This window comes from Haemorhous mexicanus, chromosome 6 (assembly GCF_027477595.1).
Source record: "Haemorhous mexicanus isolate bHaeMex1 chromosome 6, bHaeMex1.pri, whole genome shotgun sequence".
Taxonomy (NCBI): Eukaryota; Metazoa; Chordata; class Aves; order Passeriformes; family Fringillidae; genus Haemorhous; species Haemorhous mexicanus.
The window spans coordinates 45,217,986-45,238,044 of NC_082346.1; the positions used below are offsets into that span (position 1 = coordinate 45,217,986).

Below are 20,059 nucleotides of genomic sequence, written 5' to 3' on the forward strand. Positions count from 1 at the left end.
GGCCTTCTGAAATTCTGTCTGACATCTTTTTTCTTTTATCTGGTGTTTTATTACATCTTGGTAGATCCAAAGAGTCCTAGTACATTTGATTGCTTATAGAAAGAATAATACATTTATATTGTCATATTTTAATAATTTGTGACATTTATTTCTGTTACAGTGCCTACCAATCAAGTAAGTTTGCAGGTGTCTCATTGTCACAGGCATCATAAATACTGAAAAACAAACAAATAACAACCAAAAAAAACCCCAACAACAACCATATGAAAGCAACCAAACAAAAAAGCAACTAAAAAACCCCCAAAACAAAGAAAACTACCAAAACAATGAAAACTACCAAAAATCAAAGATGTTTGTGTTGCTTTCCAGTACTGTAGTGGCTAGGCTCTATAGGATGTGTATGAATAGTTGCATAATTTTGCTAGGAATTCAACTTTATTTGTAACTATTAAGTAAATGTTTGAGAGATAACCACAATTTGTGTTGTATTCTGAGAATAAAGTGTGTTAACTGTTTATGTGTCTTTCAGTAGGTACTGCAGCTCTTCATAACTATTTACAAAGTAAAATGCACAACAGTCATTAAGTGGTAGCATAGCATTAGTGTTGTGGTATGAACAGGGAAAATCCAGACCTGATGTCATCCCTTTTCCACCTTTTTTGCTTCAGTGCAGTACCTTTGTGTGAAGTTCAGACTGCAGATAAAGTTTCTCTTCAAGTTACCATTTTCAGAATCAAATCTTGGTGGAAATCCTTGTGATTAGGTTATGGCTCTAGACATTTAAAATCATTTAGAGAGTCATTAAGACCTAAGTTGATTGCATTCAGAGAGCAGGGAGTGTGCATGCCCCTCATCAGCACTGACAGTGGGAGACTTGAGTGGCTTCTCCAAAAATGAATTAGGGCTCTTCTGACAGTGCTCTGAAGCCCTCAAGGCTAAACCAAATCCTTCTTCCCACTTCTAGTGATGTAGAAATTCTTGCAATTTTCAAAGATACAAGGTCTCTGGTTTTTTTGATGGGGATACAGGAGTGGAGTAAGTGGCAACTGAATTAAGGGACGATGCAGTGCCAAATGTTAACTAAATACTGAGGGGAAAATGAGTGAGACCTTGAAGTTGTAGATCATGATGTAGAATGACTTATTCTCAGAATTTCACTCAGCACTTGGCTAACACTTAATTATAATCAGTGGTCCCACTATTGCTTAGGAGAGGTGTCTGGATATACTTGTTCCATCAATAGAGGGGAAAAATAAATCAACAAAATATTCTGAAGTCTTTAATCAAATTTCATGGAAATGGGAAGTGAAACATCAGTAGTGACAAACATTGTTTCTTGATGGCCACTGAAGATGTCTGACCCCTAAAAGTTAATTTGGCTAGGAGACTAACTGAACCATAACATCTATCTGGGTTTTAAAACACATGGTGAACATGAAGCAGGAAGAAATTTTGGAGAGAATTTCTTGTCAGACCACAGCTACCACACAAAAACCTTTAAAATATCAAGGAAGCTGGAAGCGAAGATGCAAAATTGAGAATTAATTGTGTGTTCAAGAGACTTTTGCTTAACTTTAGAGATGAGAAGAGGTATAAGTTCCAGAACTCTGGTGAAAAGGTGGATTCGGCAAGAGTCATATATTTATTTTTTTTCATTATTTTTCCAACCTTTCCAGCCATAAAGGCCTTATTTGTAAGACCTACTATGTTTATCCCTGGTAGCAACAGTAAATGGATAAAGACAGGCAGGATAATGACTGATCTCTGAAATGGCTCATTTTGTTAACTAAATTACAGGTTGTGCTGTGGACAGGGACAGTTGGCAGGCAGTGCTGTCCAAGCACCAGCCCTCCCAGAAAGTGAAATATGCACTTGCCTTTCATTAGTGCACACGGTATCATTATCACCATTGCCATCGTGACAAGTGTGATGGTTACACGTGTGCCCCGAGAACAGCTGCAGGCAGGAGGGCTGGGCTGTGCAGTGAGACGAGCCATCCTGCTATCAGGAGCTGTTCAATGTGCAAACAAATCTGTAAATATCTCAGTAAGGGGTCAGACAATGGTTGTGTGAGGTTTGCATTTGTCCAGACTTCTCCCATTCTGGGACCTCTGTACCCACTTAATAAAAATTATGTTCTCATTTGAAAAAAAAAAAAGAGGGGGAAAATTGGTATTATGCTTCCTGCAAGTTACACAGCAAGTCCCTTCTAACATAAGGGTTAGGATTAAGATCTTCTGACATGAAGCTCTCCAATTGATTTATTAAACCATGACTTTCCTCACAAAAACAAATGACTTGTTGTTTTCCAGTCGCTGGACTAAATGCTCTGCCAGCTGTCCTTCTTTACCTGGTGAGCAGTGATATGCTACTGGTGTTTTCAGAATGGATCCAATGAGAATCTTCCCTTACTCTGTAATAAATCCTCTGAGCAAGAATAATGTGATAATTTCAAAAAGAAAGCATGATGAAAGCTGTTTACTTGTCTTAATGGTTAGCACTTTTCTCTTGTAATTATGAAGGGTAAAGGAGGTTTTTTTCATCATATATTAGATGAGTGGGCCTAATTTTGAAAAATCAGATTAAATATTTATTGCTTGTGGAAACAGGACCCAAATCCATGACAAAAACTTTTATGAGCTTCTATATTCAGAATGATAATTTTGAACACTGAAGAATTATCAATGTGTTCAAGATGTGAATGTCTTGGCCAGTAAATTTTACCAAGCAAAACCAAGACAAGGAGAGGAAGCAGCTCCTGGGGTCTTAGGAAAGTTTTTTGTCGAAGCACTATCAGTTCATTTCATTTTCTGGAGTACAAGAGTCTTTATTCTTGGCTTCTTGAAAAGAAAATTACATCCTTAAAAATTGCATGCTTAGAAATTTTTGTTATCTCTATGAAAGTTAACTCCTAATGCAATGGTCTGAAAAATATTTTATAGCAAATATGTGCCTAGATTTTGAACTAGTGCTGTCTTGAAAAAGAAAATAAATGGATAATGTAGTTTTATTAGTTATCTGTTAATCAGAAAAGATGAATCAAAGTGCTTAACTTCTCAGTTTCATACATTATTTTGTATATCTCATACTTTCACTTTTTTAGCTTTCCTAGTTTGAAGTACTTTGAGTTTTTGAGACTTTCCAATTATAAAAGTCTCAGTATAGCACAACTAATTTTAATTTCTAATTCAAATCTAAGTAATCCTCTTGAAACTGTAGGATTATGTTACATGATAACAGTGTTGTATCATGTTGCAATCTTGTTGAACTTCAGTAGCCAAAGTAGGTCATTTGCTGCCTAAGTTATTGCTGGCATACATAAGTTTTCCTTTTATCATGCTGGAAGGACACCCAGCGTTAATATTCCAGCAGCCAACAGAAAAGGATTTTGCAGAACTGCCCTTGTGCTGCTGGGAAAAAGGGTTCCCCTGTATCTGTACAGAAGCTTGAGTGCCTTGTGTGGGCAGCAGCCAGCGTGGCTGTCAGTGCTGTGGCTGGCTGCTCCAAGGGGCTGCGTGCGGAGCTGTGGGTGCTGAGCCATCCTGGGCTGGGGCTCCTGCACACACAGCCTGCCTGGCCCTGGCCCTGGTGCCTCTGGCCTGTGAGCACTGTGGCAGCTCAGCCTAGCTGAAAGGGCCCCTCCGTCATGCTGCTCTGCTAATCTGTTTCTATGTCTTGCTTTCCATTTAACAGTAAAATTAACAATGTGAAAACCGTTACCCATCTTCAGAGCTTAGCTATTCCCTTAATTAAAAAGAAAATATTTAATGTAACATTGTTAAGGTCAGCATGCTCAAATGTAACCAACTGTAACTTTGAAATACTATCTAAAACGTCTTTATTTCAGCATTTAAGAAAGTTGCTGATTTAAGAATCCAGGAAACTCAGCTCTGATCACAAGCCCTGTACCTTTAGTAACATGAGTCATTGCATCTGTTCTCTTTTTCAGCTATCTCAGACATGCAGTAGAGACACTGATCTGTGCTAGCAGTAGTATTTTGGTACATAGTGTTGATGCCTTTGTGGGTCTGCTTCCTGCTTAATTTCTCCCATTTTTTCCTTTTCATAGTTTTATGAGTGCCTCTTCAGGAAGGAGCAATTCATATCGTTGTTCCAACCCTGGTATACAAGACAAAAAGCACTATAGCTTGTAAGTGACATACACAAATGGAACTACAGACTGTTTTCAAAATTGCTTGTCACAGCAAGAAAAGTACACATAAACCCAATAGTCAAAAGAGGGAAATGTTCTGAGACGTTAGTGGTCAAGACCTGCTGTTGTGGCTTACATCGTTTCTGGAAAGCGACTGATCTGGATATAGTGGGACTGTTTGAGTTGGACAGAAAATAGCTCATCTTTTTGACAATGAAGAGTGGAAATCTTTGATTTGTGTTCAGCTAACAAATGTGGTGGGGTTAAGTGCAGGTTCCATTTGTGTGTCAGTGCAATGATAGAAAAGTGGCTTTTGCAAATAAACCACAGGCAAATCTCAGAAAATAATGCAGTATACCAATCCTCCACTGTTAACAGGGTTAAGAAGACTCAGAGGATCAATTTAAAGAAACAGTTTTCAAGCCAAATGTATTTCTAGATAGACAACACGGAAGTCTAAGGAATGCTGCCAGGATTAAACAAAGCCCTTAATTTCTAGTTAGCAGTTGATCTCAATCCACACAGGTAATAAAATCTTCTGTAGCTGTTTGGTAGTCTTCAGCAAATGAGCTAGAGTCTCAGCCCAACTGATAGTGGTTGGAAAAATTACGAATCTCAAAAAAAGTCAGGTTTTAGTATGCACCCAGAATAATTTAGAGCTCCTTTCTGTCCATCTATCCTGAAAACTCGAAAAGGGAAAGTTTTGTAAGGTTTCAATCTCACTTCTTTTCTTGGAGTCCTCTCAGAAGGTGCATTGGTTAGTGAGGATGGCACATAGGGAGTTTTCATTGCTGTTTGTTGCACGTAGTTGGATGGGTTTGTTGTTTTTTTTTTTTAAAGAGACAAAGTCTTGTATCTTGCATGTCTATAAAGTTATCCAGAAAAATGGGGAGACACTCGGCACTGCTACTTCTGTATTGCTTTGAACAAAATTCAGACATAGCTGCTGGGTTTTTTTCATTTCCCTCACCTTTTTCTTTTCTTTTCTTTCTTAAATGCAGCTCTTGCTATTAACCTTTCTCACAAAAACAATAAAGCCTCTTTCATGCTTCCTTCCTATTTCATATCACTCTGTTGAAGAAGTGTTTGCTAGAAAAGACGGCAAGGCTTTTGTGTCCTTTTTTCTTCTTGAAACCACCTATGTAGTTTCACAAGAGGGAAATGTAGCCCTGAAGGCTAAGGGAAATGATGTCTCCAATGCCACCTTAAAGGTTGTAGGGTTGTTAACCACTGACTGTGATGCTCAGCCCACTACTTTATGTTTGCATCTTTGTTTAATATGCAGCATTAAAAGCAAGATCACCCCCAAACAATATGAGGTGTAGTCACCTGCAAGAAGAAAGTGAATGATAAAAATGAATTGATAATTGCATTTTAAAAAGCACCAGACCAATATAAGTTTCAAATAACTTTGTGTGAGGAAATTATATTAAACAAACTTTCCCTTGCCACTGCGTAGCACATGCTTCAAAGTCAAGAGGAGTCCTTATTAAAGGGACCACAGTGTTATCTCCCTTGATAGTAGTTCTTCTTACTGTTCCCTTGAGATAACGCTTCCCAAAGTTTGGCAGGGAGCTTCAGGAAGGCCAACCTCTTTAGCAAGAGCAATGACCACACAGAATAAATGTAGTATATAAAATCAGAAGATATGATATGCCTTTTTGAAGGTAATAGTGGGCCTCACGAGCTACAGGTTTGAAGTGGTTATGCTCTGCATGCAATTTCAATTTGAGAAACCCACATATTTCTTTGTCTAGGAAAGATAAAAATAAATGAAAAAATATTATAAAACAAGATTTAACTGGACACATTTTTAGAGTTTGAATGTCTCCCACTGAAGATAATGTTGCTGTTTGTATTAGAAAATTGTGTCTAGAGATAAAATAAATATCTTAAGTTTAGGCTTATAAATGGTAAGAAGATTTCTTCTTTATCTCATTTTTTCATCTTTTCTGCTTCTTTTTTTTTGTTCAGAGGAAAAGGGTGGATGAAAATACAGACCAAATGTCAGAATAAGTAATATATCTAGAAATTAAGATTCTAACAAAATTTTGCTAATTAAATAAAACCATTGTGGAAAATTATTATGGAAAATCTGAGGAGTTTAAAAGCCATCATAGGGTGGAATTTTTAAAATCTTTGTTACTTTTTTTTTAATAAACCTGAAGTTTTGGACCAGTTGTTGCGCTCCCTGATGTATTCTGGCCATTCATTGATGGTCTCTTTTCCCACACTGGGACAGTTCTGCCAGTGTTTGAGGCTCGTTAACGAGAAGCTGTGCAAACCCTTCTGAAAGTTTCAGAACCCTGACGCAGGAATCTGCTGTGCATTAAGGCTGGCATTTGTACCCATCTATTTAGGGAGACTGTAATTAGGTTAACTTGTGTTCTGGTGTGAAAAAAGACCATCGTGATTTTATTTTACAGAACTGCAATCTGTTTGCTTTATCCATCCTTTAAGTGTTAGTATAGGCTATCTTTGCATGCAGGCTGGTGTTGCATGAATTCCCTGGAGCTTCTTTCACTTATGTCGTGTACTTAATTCTTCTTTGGTACAAGAGCATGAATGGTGTTTGGTGGATCAGCATAAATTTCATATTACAAGTTCCAAAACAACTATATCCATTTTCTGAAGGAGAATCTTCGATTATTAATACTGTAATGAAGTAGAAAGAAGTTTGAGGATAGTGATATTTATTCAGAGGAGCAGTGGGACTCCACAGAGATGAACAGGACCATATCTTTTTTTGCAAAAAGCAGATACATGCTATTTTGTTGTATTTTCTCATCTTCTTCTAATTGTAATATGACTAAATATAGAACACATGGTAGCTACCAACACAGAGAATCCATGCCAGCATTCATTTATTTGTTGCTCTTGAAGTGTCCACACATGCATACACATACTGTCTGCTTTGTTTTGTTGGTATTTTCTTTATTGCCTGACAAGGCTGTGTCACTAGCATTGTCCACCAATTTGCAAAATAATCTTTTGAATCTTGACAGAGTGTATCATCCTCAGGAGTTTTTTTTTTTTTCGCTTGTGAAAGCTCATGTTCTTATAATAAATGGCTCTGTTTAAAATACTGGATAATTTCTGATTAGTATGTAATTATATACTATGAGGGTAGTGAGGGACTGGAACAGGTTGCCTAAGGAAATGGTGGCTGCCCCATCCCTGGAACTGTTTGAGGCCAGTTTCACCATGGCCAGCTTTAGCAACTGACCCCTGCTGCCCGGCTGCATCAGCCAAAATGACTGCTGACACTAGCCCATTTCAAGCTAAGGCTTCTTGGCTCCCTCTCTGCAGGCAGAGCTAAAAGGCAGCTCTAGGAATGGAGGTGGGAGCCTACAGAACTGGGTAAGGTGTAGACATGCAGAAATGAAGAAGGTGATCAACACTTTAGTCTGTCAGATTGGCTTGCTAGCCACCATGCTGCTTGGTTTTAATTCCTTTTATCAGGAGCCTGCTGTATCTGCCTTCCAAGCCCAAACTCCTGTGCCATGTGCTGCCAGTACTTCCTCCATCTGCCTGAAGACACAAGCAACAGCTGTAGTAGTTGGCCACAGACATCCATCACCCTTATTGCTCCTTCAGTTTGTGGTCTACAAGATCAGCCTGCTGCAAGTTTATTGTCTCTCCCAATCAACTCGTCCGATAGCTAAATTGTCTAGGAAGGAGGAAATACGGAGAGTTGGGGCCTTGGTCATATAATTGCAAAAAGATGAGGCCCATCTTACTCTTATTCCCCTAAACAAAATGGCAGTTCTTTAAATTTGATTTTTAAAGGCTATGTTATTTTGTGCTGAACATACAGTATCAAACTAAATCCTTTTTCAGATCTGGGTCCTCTGTAGGGCTTTCTCCTGAGTAGACATGTCAGAGTTTGACCTACTAATTTCAGCAGCCTGCTGACAAAATAATGAATGAACAGAGGAACTCTGTTCTTGCACTTGGGTAATATTTATTGAGTGTTGCTAAATCACAAAGTGCTGGACAAAAGCAAGAAATGTTTTCCTTCCAGTGTGTAAGCATAAACTGTATAGTCTAAATCACAACAGTCCTATATCTCTAAATTCCTTTGGCTGCTCCAGTTTATTCACAAAAATTTTTCTTTGATCAAGGAATGGACATGTTAGGGCTGTTTTTGTACTGGTCTTACCTCCAATACGCTGAGATTCCTTTACCTCAGTGTTCCTGATGGTAGTTACCCTGATTTCTGAATAAAGGGTGTCTCTAAAGGTAGTCTTTGTCCCTTCATGCAAGCCTGATGAAACATAGCTTCTTCCCATGGAAGCTAATGTGAATAAGTGAGTGGCCACAGGGACAAGGGAAGCTGAGTAATGGAATGCATCCTTATGCTAAGTTCTTTTGTGTTTCTCTCCTACTGATTTCAAAGTGTTCTAGAACCTAGAGGACACTCGTCTTCTAAGTGCTGCTGGTATTACACGAGGATTAGGATCTCAGCACAGTCCAAAAAGAGGAGTTTCCTTTGCTATATTGGCTGACCTTTTACATCTCATAACATTTTTCCTAGAAGGTACAGGGAAGCTATCAGGAAGAAGTATGGAAGCTGAAATTGTGACATTAGCCTTTTCCTTACTCACTACTCCTTCACACACCTACCGTGCAAAAAAATCAGTACTGGAAGTACTTCAGCTTTTTTGTGACATCCATTCCAAATAAACAAGTTTCCATTTGACATCAGCAGTTCTGTTTTAACTAGCATAGTACAAACTTGGCAAGAGGTTCAGCTGATACCCCTTTGCCAAAAAATAAGCAAATTTTGCAACACAAAATAAATATGCAAATAGCAAAGTTGTATTTTTTTTCCCAGCTACCTAGCTTGATTTAATAAAATTCTCATCTTTGTAAGAAGAGTCAGTCTTGATGTGAGGTGCATTTTCCAACCAATTTCAGATGCAGCCTTTTGACCTATTTAGTAGTTAGTGCATCCTGTGTGTATGTAAAACATGAGTGTTTGAAGTGTTCCTTGGTAGCAAAGTTAAGGTAATGTAAATTGTTAGGTAGTGCCTACACTGGAATTTCCTTTCATTCTTATTTGCTCTTTTCCTGTAACTTCTCGTTCCTGCAAAATTTTGTCAAGTAATTTATCTCTGCTTTCCAGCATGCAAATGGTACTGATGGCCTCCTTAGTGAGCTGTGTCTTCAGACCACTATGTTCTCCTCTTCTCTTTTTCCATCTCTGTCTAATATTCCACTATTTCTTATCAGTATTCTTTCATACCATCTGTAGAGTATTAAATTATTTTGAGTAATTAGAGTATTTTCATTAGAAATATAAGTTTTCTATACTGCAATGTTCATGTCTTTTTAATGTTCTGCTTCCATTAAAAATCTTAGGAAACCTCTTTGACTCAGGATTAGGAAGGGCTTCAGCTGGAATCCAGCCACATCTCAAAAGCCACATTATACTAAAAAAATCTACCATTTTAGGAAAACAAACTTTGAAAAACAAGAAGCTGTTATTGAATCCAAGTACTGTATGTGTTTGCAAAACCTTACATTTCCCTCTTTTTCTTGTTGGATTGGAGAGACCTAGTGAACCTTAGTTCAAACTTCATGCTTATCTGGTAAAGAAGACTGCTTATCTGGTAAAGAAGACTACTTTGCTTACAATAGGCTGTTGATATTACACAGTTTATGGAATCTGTTCATAGATTTCAAAAGGAACATAGAACATGGGCCCTGGATGCATTAAATTCTACTAGAATTCTATTCTAGTAAAAATCTGTAAAGAAAACACTAAAAAAGGAAAGTGCAGTAGTATATAGTGCTTAGTCGTATAATACCTTTAAATACACATTTTTCAACCACTCCGAAACCCTAGGATAATATTTATGATGAAGAGAAGAGGGTTTGCAAAAAAATATACTCTAGGCAAAACCAAGTTTAGATTAATTCTGTCCAAAGCCTCTTCACCCCTTGCACTTCTACAGCTATTGCACTTGGGTTAATTGGATGGTGGCAAGTTGGTATTTGTGATCACCTTTCCTGTCAGAACACAGTATCCTTTTTTAATGCCATCTTCTAGACAAATGCTTCCTGGTCGAGACAGCTCAGATTGCTGTTACTGAGTAATATATTCTGTGCCTTCAACTTACTGACATCTCACAATTGTACCCATGCTTTTGATAAGAAAGTCTAATAGTTAAGGTACATGGTTTTTTCCACGTAGCCTGTAAGTATCAGATCTTTAAGTCCATATTTTATGTATTGAGTTTGCATGGCAGGGATTTGGTGTCTTCTGTAAGAAGCTGTCAGAGTCTTTCCCCATATCTGACAGAGCTGATGCCAGCCAACTCCAAGACTAGGACCTGCTGCTGGCCGAGGCTGTTCATGACAGTGATATAACCTCTGTGAAAACATAGTTAAAAAGGGGGAAAAATTGCTGAACAGGAGCAATGGCAGTGGGATAGAGCCTGTGGTGAAGCCCATGGTGCTGCAGGCAGCAGGGAGAGGGTAGAGGGTTCGAGAGTAAAGTTAAGTCTTGAAAGAAGGGAGAATCCAAAAGAAGGTTTTTTTGAGATTTATTTCTCATTAGCCAACTCTGATTTGCTTGGTAATAAATTAAACTAATTTCCCTAAGCTGAGACTGTTTTGACGGTGACAGCAACTCATGAATGATCTCTCCCTGCCCTTATCTCAACTCATGAGCCTTTCATTTTATTTCTTCTCCCTGTCCTGCTGAATTGGAGAAGTGATAGAGAGGCTTTGGTGAGTATCTGGTGTCCAGCGAGGTTCAAACCACTGGAGTGTGACTGCCACTTTAGCTTCTGCCAGCACAAACTGTTGGCAATATTACCCAGCGGATTGAAACCCCAGGGGAGATGTGAGATGGATGGGTGTATTTTCTCCTGGAAGATCTCTACTTTGGAGCAAGTTCCTTGTTCTTGTGCCTTACTAAAATGTGACTTGCTACTGCAGTCATTTCTTTATTGAGTGGATGTGACATTTTAGCAGCTGGTCTTGTTTTTGTCTGAAGAGTGAGTTGCAGAGTAGCTCTTAGAAAGGTAAAGGCCAACTTTTAATCAGCAAACTTCTATAATTCTGGAAGAGTACAGCAGCTTAAGCATACTTAAGTTTAAAATGCAGCACACATTATGCATTGGGTCCCTTCTCTGGGAAAATTGAAGCTTGTGTCAACATTCAGAATGGTTCCTGTTTCTGACCTAGTGCAGAATCATATCTACAAGGTATAATTTCAAAAAACTTTTCAGGATATACTGTTTACATTTTCAGAAGGCGCTGTCGGAATATTTAATCCTAATTATAGTTGGAGTTCGCACCATCAGATAGGGGTTATTTTTATGATGCGTATTTTAGTCTGTGAGAACAAATTAGCCATCTGAATAATATATTTGGTAGTGAACCAATAGACAGGTATCACCTCTTTAATCTGTTTTGCATTCTGTTTCCCTAGGAAATGCCTCTTTTCAGCATGCTGCTAATTTCGGTTCTTTACTTGCAGTGTGATATCTCTAAATGACTGGGGTTTAGCAGCCTCGTGGCTGGAGTTTCACCAGCTGTGTAATAACAATTGTTTTTTGGAAATAGTGTGGCCTAAACACACCTGCATGTGTTTCTTGAAGCATTTTACTGCCTGTTAATTGGCTGGCAGTGTACTGGTGCTATCCCAGGTAACAGGAATAAAGATTTAATTGGGCACTGCGTCCTAGGCACTGAATGGCACGGAAGGAAGCCTCCCTTTTAAGACTGCTGAATATCACTGATTACTGGGCTTGGCAGGTGTCAGATACAAGAGCAGCTAGATGTGCCACAGCATTCCCCAGATTTTGAGGAAATGGGTTTAGGGTAAGCTTAGTACAAGCCTCATCATGGTAATGATGATAATGTAAAGCAGGATACCCTGCTTGATATTAATTAACTGTGCTGCAACAACATCTGGAGGCCCCACTGGATACCAGGGCTCCACTGGGGCAGATAACATACAAATATACTGTTTGATAAGCCTTTTGATAATGTGACTTCACATTATAAAAAGGCAAACTGGAGAGAGAGAGAAATTAAAGCTTTTTCAAGGTACAGCAGACCAGCAGTAAAAGCAAAAATCTTTTCTTTCAACCCTGTACTCTATCTAACTAATCTTGATTACCTCTGTGAGTGAGATAAAATTTAAAGGTCTCAATCTGTACTAATGGTATCACCTTACATGAAATATGTAAGCTTCGGGTGTAAAATTAATTCCTAAGTGTAATTCTGCTGATATTATGTGTTAATGTTACCTAAACTGCTTCAGCGATGTGTAAAGCTCTTATCTGATGCAGGGTATCTAGGCTGAAATAAACAAGAGGCTTCTGCATTTCATGTCTTTTCTTGGTGAAAATATCTTGTGTGTGTTGTTGAACATAATGAATCACTCCTGACCCTGGCAGAGCTGTCACAGAATTGAGCTTCTTGTCCTTTTTTTTTTGCTTGTCTTCCGGGTAGGTTTTTTTATAAAATAAACTTTTATTAGACAAAAGGCAAAGTTGAAAGACAGAAAGATGCAGGGAGACAAGGAGATTAGGTGAAATTAAACCAAGGGAATGGCAATTTCTTATCCCACTGGTAACTCTATTTCTGTAATATTGCAAAGGTGTTTGGTCAAAAAAAGTTCAAGACCAGGAGTAAGATGTACTTTAGTAGCAGTGTATGGCTGTGCTACAATTTCTTGTTGTAAGGACCATTGAAAAAGTATTATATTACCATCTGTGTCCCACATAAACCTTCAACTGGCAAAAATTAAGGGCAGTTTGGAAAATTTGTCAAACTCTTAACAAGGAAACTGGTGTAAATTTTACTTTAGCCAAATAATGTAATTTGTCTCCAACCAAAGAGTAGAGATCATCTTTCAATACAAGGAACACTCCCAGAGAACACTCCTGAATTTAACTGTTGATCATGATGAATAAGCCTCCAATGTGAGCCCTCATGGTGATATTGTGTAATTTCTGTAAACAAAAGTTTAAAATTTCTGGTGTCTCCACTTGAAAAAAAAGTACAAGTAAACTGAAGGAGTTTCAGGGCCATGGGGAAGTTTAAATGAAATATTGGAAAACCTTCTTTTAAGCAAGAAACTAAGAGAGCTGAGTGGTTTTCTCTTACACTCTGTAAAACTGAGAGAGTTTGCAGTCAAGGAAAGATGAAAATGGAACCCTAAGTCTTTTGCTTTATCTTTTTTTTGCTCTGAGGATGGAGCAAAGGCATTCTGCGTGGCTGTGACAGATGATTATCTAAGCTACCTTTCCTAAACCTTCAGTGGAAAAGATTAGATTTTCATTAATATTTCCCAATTTGATTTTTGCACCACTTGTTAAAATGAACAAGAATCAGTGGCGGCATTCAAGAAAATGTTGGCTTGATCACAGACTTACGAGTCATTTGTAGCAGTGTGATGCTAGGTAGTGTTTCAGTATAGGCAGCAACATTTGAACAATAAAGATCTGCTTTTCAGGAGGAGCTGAGCACAAGGTGATAATCATATTGCTGCATTCAATAGCTCTTGTGTCTTCCCATGAATTTGGTACTTTTTTTGCTTAAACTTAATTTTCAAATGCTTTTCTTAGATATTTGTTGTTCTTTGAGTTAAAAAGAGCTAATGCTGAATCATTGCTTCATGACTATATACACAGTTTCGAGTGTACTACTTTTTGGAACCTTTTATATCTCCTCTTTTTCTTTTTTAGAGGGCCTGTAAAGATCTGTGTAGTGTGTTCAAGAATTTAAGTCAAAGGTCCACCTTTAACTTATAATAGAGGTTTTCCTTTTGTACACGGTTCTTTTTCATTATAGTTCTTGCATTCCACTTGCTTTTTTGACCGTGTTCAACACTATGGCAATCTTATCAAAGTAGCAATTGTAATGAATCCAAGCCTTCTTTCCTCAACTGCAAATCACAAATGTTGCTCTAAAATATATCCTGTAGTTTAAAAAAGAATCAATTTAGACAAGATATATGACCTCCTATAAAATTTTAGAGGAGAGTAGATTATAACAATTGTCCTTTTTAGCCTTATAAATTATGTATTGCTGAGAACTGCTTCTTTTAAAAACCAGGCCCCCAAAGGGTAATAATTTCTATATATATTTATCCTCTGTGTGTGGGATTCTTTCTGATAAATAGGTTTTAACTGGCATTGAGTCGATCTGTTTGCACACCTTAAAGAAGCTATAACAGTATATAACAAAGAATGACCTACTGCTCCTTATGACAGCCCTTAAAAATCAAACAAAATTACCTGACCTGTGGACTTCCTTTCCCCTTAATATTTTTCCTTGTTTCAAGACAACTGTAAAGTGTTGGCACCCTGATCAAAAAACTTCCAAGCCAGGTGAGCTTCAGTGCCTGTCATTTCTCTCAGAGCATGTGCTGGTTTTGTTGATTATCATATTTGCTAGGGTGGCAGTACTGATTCTTGAATGTTCTTCCCCTACTGCCACTGTTTGGATAAAGGCAGACTTCATTCAGTAAACTCTCCCTTTACCCAGGCCTGGGGTTTTTTACATATTGAATCCTGATTTCAGACTTACCTCTCAGTGATATTAAAAACAGTGCTGAATATGGCCAGCCAGAGAAGAGTAGAGCTAACTGCCTTGTACTCTTTGCTGAAGACAGGTTCTGATATTTCCCCTTGTAAAATCCATTGACACATGTGTACTAGAAAGATCTGTCCAGCCACACGTTCAGTTCTAGCTGCAGCCCAGAAGGGCCCTCTAAGGACAATGCTGGTTTTTTTACTACCTTTCTAATCAGCAAGAACTTTCTGAGTTTCTGTTTACAGTGAAAGTTCCCATCAAGTGATTTATAGTTGTAGTAATAAATGAGTGTCCTCTGTGGAATATTCATCTATACCTTCAGTTCTCCTGGATAACTCGCAACATTTAGCACTGTTCTGCAAAGCCCCCTAAACCACAGAGAGTGAGCAATCCTTCAGAGGGACTAACATTCAGAATCAAGTTTGAGGCAGAGCAAAAATAGAAAACAACCAGGCAAACAAAACCCCGAAGGAAATCAAGCAAAGAAAGTCTTAAAGAAAGAAGTGAAAACAAAAAGGAAGAAATAAAAGTTCAATCTCTTTTTAAAAACATAGACTGCGAGTGTGAGGAGCCTAAGCAGAAGCAAGCCATTCCAGGAAGAGCAGTTTTCAGGGTTATAACAAAACAAAGCAATTTTCCTGAATTTAGAGGGTGGTTGAAGTGTGTGTGTGTGTGTGTGTGTGTGTGTGTGTGTGTGGCATTTTTTTGGGGTGGAGGGAAAGTTTGCTAAACCTTCCTACAGTGTGAAATGGCTTGTTGTATTGCTAAAAGAGCTTGTATCAATTTCAAATGAGAGCAGCAAAATCAGCAGTGATCTGCAGGACAGAGTAACCAGGAGTATTGTCTGCCAGGTTTGGGCTGATGTCTAGCCATGCTGGAACCAGCCAGGGTGGGAGGAGGAGGCAGTATGTGCAGTAGTTGCTATTTAAGTATTATGCAATAAAATGAGTGTGAGAAAACACAGCCTGGGATTGTAGTCAGATTTCAGGTATGTTTTACAAATGCTTCCTTGAATTTTACATTTTACTTCAGAAAAATAAGCAAAACAACACAAGAAGATACTGGGATAAACTCTGCTTCCACTTCCATCAGTAGGAATTGAGTTTCTTCAACAGAATTGCTATTGATTCACATTGATGCAGCTGAGAGTAGGATCTGTCCTCATGCCTGGAGTTCTCTCTCTCGGTTTTTGAGATGAAATGCTTTCTGAACACAGAGAACAAATATATACTTTTAGTGTGGACAATTTAAATTTCAGATTTAGAAAAAGAAAACCTTAGAGTAAAGAGCACATGTGGCTAAAGCATGTAGCTTTTCATGTATGTTTCCTCTAACACACTTGAACTGCTCATCTTACAAAATCACTGCCAACCCCATTTTACTTCCTTCTTACCTGCTCTGCTACATAAAGACAGATGCCTTCAAAATGTAAAGGCATGGCATGGAGAAAGCAAAGGCCTGACAATTTGCACACAGGACAAGCTCTGCTTCTCTTTGAATGAAGGGAAACAAAAGTTAAAACATACCTGCTAAAATGTAAGATCTCAGACCTGTTTTGAAGGAACAGGTTTTGAAGGAGTTGAATGTAGGAGCTGAGGAAAGCTTAGGACCTGCTCCTCTCAGATTGTAGTTGCTCTCAGGGCTGAAATGTTTGGTTTGGCCAAACATTTATATAATCCGTATATATAATCAGTGTTTAAGTGAAATATATCTGGATTTTTGGGGCTTGTAGAGCTTGGAAAGATAGGTGTCTATAACTCCTCTGTAACAGATAAAGAATCTGGTTTACAGAAAGGTAAAAGAAAAGGTGGCCCAAGTGAGCCAATGCTTCAGAGCAAGCAATAAATTGCTGATCTCCTGATCCAGGCTGTAGATTAGCTCTTGTGTCATTTAATAATGTTGAAAGTGTTTGGTAATTATGCATATAACAAACTGTTGCCAGGAGTCTGTGTAGAGTAGACAGGTCAAGGAGAAGCCTTGTACAATTTTTTTTTTTCCTCAGTACTTTGTGCTTTTTTTGTTCTTTAAACTTATCTACAACCATTCCATTATGTGATCATAATTATATTTCTAAATTCTTGGAGACATAATGGCAGAAGTTTATCTCCAGAAGTACTGTAAGGAATGAAGTGGTAATGTGGCTTTTGAGGGCAGCAATTTTATGGGACAAATCAGCAGAAATTCTTGAAAAAACTTTAAAAATCCTTTTTGGCGCAGTAGCCTTAAAGAAAGAAGAGAAAAAGTAAGATAGATTGAATGCTGAGTACACTTCATTATTTATAAATAAAATGGTTCTCAGTTTTCCAAGACATAGTGCCAGCACTTGATGTCACTTGGAGGTTTCAAAGACGTTAATTAATGGTTTCCTTTTCATGGAAAGTTTTTGGGGCACCCAGTTAATACCTATATACAGAGGAAAAAAATTACACTGTTAAAATTCTCTTGAACCCTTTTAGACCACGTAACTTGTTTGCTCTGTATGGCTCTGTATTCACCTTTTCCCTTGCTGCATAGTTATGATTTTTTTTCCTATAGCTACAAAATAAATGTTATAGGTAGTGGCTCAAATATAAACCTTTCTTTGTCACATATTTACTGGTCTAGTTAATACCTTTGTTTGGTTATGTGGAAAGAAAATCCACCAGCTGAATGTGTGGGGAAAGGAACGATAGACTATGTCCATCACAAAGGGTTAAACCATAATAGCAAAGCTTGTCTTTTGGATTGAGAAGGAGGGTAGGTCTTGGTAAAAGCTGTTTTTAATGAAGTATTATAGTGCAAGAAACTGGAATTGAAGAGATGTTGAAAATAAATTGTGGATTTGCCCCTTGTGTCCATGGTCACTGCTCTCTGCTGTAGGATTTTCTCTGTCTTTTGCTTTACCTTATTTTTTTTCTTCTGCAAGGAATGCATAAACTAATTGTTAATTTTTTCATAGTGTCTGGTGCCCTGGAGATTTAAAATATCATAAATAAACTCTGTCTTGGGGCCTGTGTCTGCAGTTTGGCTTCAGTAGCCCTACCTTTGACATATTGTGTTGTGTTTTATTCTGGTAATTGGAACAAAACCATTTTCATGACAAGTTCCTACTCAGTCCAAATAAGAGTCTCAGGAGTTGTGATTCTGCAAAAGTCAAGTTAAACAGTCACAGGGAGCTCTGCCTAAGAGTGATCTGAGGAGAGCTGGAATAGACTGTCCCCAAGAACCATGATTTTTTTTTTAGACAAATTTTTGCAGTTCTTAATTGCAACAAAGTGTTACACTGCTTTTAGAAGGGCTGTTTTCTCTGGCTCTGGGGGGGGATGCCTCTTGGGATGGGGAAGGCACCAGTTTGCTCATTTCCCCCTTCTCTCCATCAGACTAAAGGCCTCTGGCATTTTGCAGTCCTCTGCTTCCAGAATCTTATCTCTTTCCCAGTTTGCCCTCTTATCACTAGCTCTTTAAATAGGTCTTTTCCTTCAAGCCCTTGGAAAAGAAATGGTGAAAGGTGCTATCTCCTTTTCCTCTGAGGAGAAATCAGAAACATTTTCTCATTCTGCAGAGATTAATTGAACTTCCCACCATCCTTTTCCCCACCTGCAAGTTTTTACCTTTGCCTCATTAAGCCTGTAGGCTTGAAGGTATGCAGCTTTCACTCTGCTGAATAGCTTTTAATTCCTTCTTCTTCTGTGGTGGTACTTCTAATCTGTTCCATTAGAAAAGGTGCTGGTCTTCATCTTACCTGCTCATGCTATACCTTGACCAAGGTGGACTCTTTAGAGCAGTCACAGTTTGCCAAAGAAGCTTGGTGTATTGATGGCAATTAAAAAGCAATATGAGAAGTCATCCATTAGGCTGACTGTAAGGCAATATCTTGTAAAACCACAATATCAGTAGCCAGGCTACCTATATATTATTTGAGTCTTTGAGGAAACATTAGTCACGTGTTCTTTGGTAATTGCTATGCAGGTAAAGATAATTATATGGTTGCCAGCAAAAGATTTGCTAAAACAGAGTTGGGAGATCACTTACTTCATATGTCAAAGTGGTAAAGCTGTGCCAGCAATGCTTTTATCTGAAATAAATCTTTGTTAACTGAAACTTCACTTATTTTTGGACTAGCATAAGAGAAGAAACAATGGTTGTTTCCAAATGGCATCTGATTTCATGCATCTGCTGGGAGCAGCAACCCACTTACCTCAAGGTCCAGTGAAAAGAGAAGGACGGTATTGTTATCTTGAAGAAAAGTCCCTTCAAAGAATAACAGTATGAATGTACATGAAACTTTCTATCCAGCATACATTTAGCACAGTCTAAAATTTACTGGTTTAATGAGAAAAAAACCAAGATGCCTACGGTTTCAGTGCTAAGCTTCAAGTAGTTGAACCACTGTTCATGACCTCTTCAGCTACAGGATTGTTTTCTTTCCTTTCCTAAAATAATTTTGTAGTCTGACACAAGGAAACTTAGTGTTAGGGAGAAAATGTCAAAAAAAAAAGGAGGGTAGTGAAGATACAAGGAATTTGTGATGAGTACTTTGGTATGAGAAAGCTTTGAAATGTAAGGTGAAGCAGGAATCAGAAAGACCTCTCTAAGAAATTGAAACATGGTGAAACTTTCGGAAAAAGATGTTTTGATATCAGGAGGCAGGAATAAATCCAGGAGATGAATCCAAGGTGGCCATCAAGTACAAGAGCAGAAGTTCCTTTCTTATTGCTGAGATTTGCTAATGTGAATGTAGTAAAGTCAGGGTAACAGCCCTAAAAATGGGGTCCTCTGCCCTCTAAGGAGATATGTAAGGTAGTAAATAGAACAGAATTGTCCTGTGACCCTATATTATACCTCAGGTTTTTTCAGGGAAAATATATTTGCATAGAAGATGGTCATCTACTGTCTGTTGTTTCAATTTTAGAGTATGGATAGCTAACAAATATATTGACTTCCTCTATGATACATTTTAGTTCTGCCTGTCTGTACCAGTTTTGGATATCTGCAGTGCCTTTAATATGCCTTCATAGTTGTTGACACTAGCATATTGTGCCTCTCCTTACTGAGTGTTTGAAGATGCATTCCTCTTAATTGTACAGTGATGAGAATTTCTGTTGCTGTTTAAGTCAGTGGTATTAAATGCATATATCTAATCAGAGTATAATCTGGGTGTGTATTTTGCAACTTAAAGTCATTAAATATGGTCATTACTTGGAATCACCTGAGGGGACCCACAGAAGGAAGTGTTGTGGCTATTATAACAGGTTTTGCCTGCTCTTCCCTTTCAGTCAGTGACTGGTGCAAAGTTTTGGGAAAACATTGCTTTATTGGTAAGGCACAGTTTGCTGTGTGATGGAGAAAAATAAGATGGGCAGCTCC

The 20,059-nt window shown here is 38.1% G+C and overlaps 1 protein-coding gene across 6 annotated transcripts in view; it reads left to right on the forward strand.

Moving 5' to 3' along the window:
* NRXN3 (neurexin 3) overlaps positions 1-20,059 on the forward strand; it is a 907,297-nt gene that overhangs the window by 752,517 nt on the left and 134,721 nt on the right. The window lies entirely within an intron of this gene.